The sequence below is a fragment of the Phoca vitulina genome, unplaced genomic scaffold (assembly GCF_004348235.1).
Source record: "Phoca vitulina isolate PV1807 unplaced genomic scaffold, GSC_HSeal_1.0 scaffold31, whole genome shotgun sequence".
NCBI lineage: Eukaryota > Metazoa > Chordata > Mammalia > Carnivora > Phocidae > Phoca > Phoca vitulina.
This window is the reverse complement of record NW_022589734.1, coordinates 8,276,413-8,278,675: the sequence shown is the minus strand read 5'-3', so window position 1 is coordinate 8,278,675 and position 2,263 is coordinate 8,276,413. Positions and strand designations below refer to the sequence as shown.

Sequence of the window (2,263 nt, the reverse complement as noted above, 5' to 3'; positions counted from 1 at the left end):
GCGCGGGCCTCTGGGAGCTGTGGGCGGGACCAGGCCGCCACGTGACTGGAACCGCCTATAGGGAAAGGCCCGGGAAGGGCGGGAGCTGTCATTTTGAGAGGTGTTCCGGGTGTCTTCCAGGAGTCGCTGCTGGCGCAACTGCTCCCCGGTGCATTTGCGCCTGGGCTTCCCTGAACTGCATTCCCTCCCGCCCCCCCCAACTTTTTAAAAAAATGGTTTATATCGCCCTTTCGTCAGCTGCCGCTAAGATGCTCGGTCCTTCCGATGAAGCTAGGCCACGTTGGGATGAGGTGTGCAAACGGGGGCTGGCACCGGCTTCCGGCAGCTCCCGCAGGCCACTTGCCGGCACCGTGGCCTCCACCTCGGAGCTCGCCTGCATCTCCTCGGCCCTCATGCTGCACGACGATGTGGTGGCGGTCACGGAGGAGAAGATCAATGACCTCATTAAATGTTGAACCTTTCTGGCCAGGCTTGTTTGGAAAGGCCCCGGCCAGTGTTAGCATTGGGAGCCTCATCTCGACGTAGGGGCTGGTGGACCTGCCCCAGCGGCTCGCGCTGCACCAGCCAAGGTCCTGCCCGGTCCACCACTGCTGCCGCTGCTGAGAAGAACGTGGAAGCAAAGAAAGAAGAATCCGAGGAGTCTGATGGTGACGTGGGCTTTGGTCTTTTTGACTAAACGCCTTTAAACATGTTCATTAAAAAGCTGAACTGTTTTTAAAAAATGGTTTATGTCTACAGAAGAGTTTAAAGAGTAGCACAACAAGCATTTGCATAACCATCCTCCAGCTCATTAGTTGTTAACATTTGCCCATGTTTGCTTTCTCTCACTCTCTCCACACACACACATACACACAGAGCCCCACATACTTATTTTTGCAGAATTATTTGAAAGTCAGTTGCAGCTGCTTCAACCCCCAAATATGCCTGTATGCATCTCCTAAGAATAAGAACATTGTCCTACATAACTACCATACATGGTCAAATCTAAGAGAATTCATAATTTCATAATATCTTCCAATGTTCAGTTTATATTCAAATTTCCCCAGTTGTCCCCCAAATTCCTTTCATAGCCATTTCATTAGTTTTTTTCAAACCATGAGCTGTAATCGGCTATCATCTCTTTTAACCTGGAACGTCTCCCCACCGTCTTCAAATTAAGTCACTGAATTTTGTTGGGAGCTGCAGCCAGTTGTCTTGTAGAATGTTCCTCTTTCTAGATTTATCAGATTTTCCCCTTATGATTAGGTTTTGTTCAAGCATTTTTGCAAGGAGATGTGTGTGACTCTTTATTACATCTCATACAGAACACATATCTTTTTTTTTTTTTTTTTAAAGATTTTATTTATTTGACAGAGAGAGAGATACAGCGAGAGGAGGAACACAAGCAGGGGGAGCGGGAGAGGGAGAGCAGGCTTCCCGCAGAGCAAGGAGCCCGATGTGGGGCTCGATCCCAGGACCCTGGGACCATGACCTGAGCGGAAGGCAGACGCTTAAAGACTGAGCCACCCAGGCGCCCCAGAACACATATCTTAGATTCTCCTTCTATTAGTAATGCTAAATTTGATCATTTGGTAAAGGTAGATGGTTATATCACTCCGCTGTATGACATTTCCCTCTGTGGGATGATACTTTGAGACCATATGAATGTCCTGTTCCCCAAAAAACTCACACAATCCTTCAGTGAATCTGTCATTATGTTAGGAGTTATAAATGATGATTCTCTAATACTGTCATGGCTTCTGTATTTGTTAACTGGCCTTCTTAGCATACCTTCATTTTGTTGTTCACTATGGAATCAAGGGATTTTAAAAATTATTACCGATATAAGGTTTTAAAATTAATTATTACAGAGCACCTGGGTGGCCCAGTCAGTTAAGCATCTGCCTTTGGCTCAGGTCATGATCCTGGGGTCCTGGGATCCAGTCCTGCATCAGGCTCTCTGCTCAGCAGGGAGTTTGCTTCTCCCTCTGCCCCTCCTCCCTGCTCATGCTGTCTCTCTCAAATAAATAAATAAAAACCTTTAAAAAAAAATTCATTATTACATACTCCATTACCATCATAATTCTCCTTGATGCTCCAATTGTCCCAAATTTGACCAGTGGAAGCCACTTAAACCACTTTGTGTCTCTATGATGTGTCCCATTAGTCCTTGAGTACTTCCTCTTCCTTGATTAACACAAGCTTACTTTGTACATTTTCCTATCCAAGACCTGGAATCAGCCCTTTTAATTTCCCCAAGTGGTTTTAACTCCCAGAACCCAAC

General features: G+C 46.3%; 1 pseudogene; it reads left to right on the top strand.

The window, feature by feature from the left end:
- Positions 1-248: 248 nt before the first annotated feature.
- On the top strand, positions 249-676 carry LOC116644889 (annotated as a pseudogene).
- Positions 677-2,263: the final 1,587 nt, after the last annotated feature.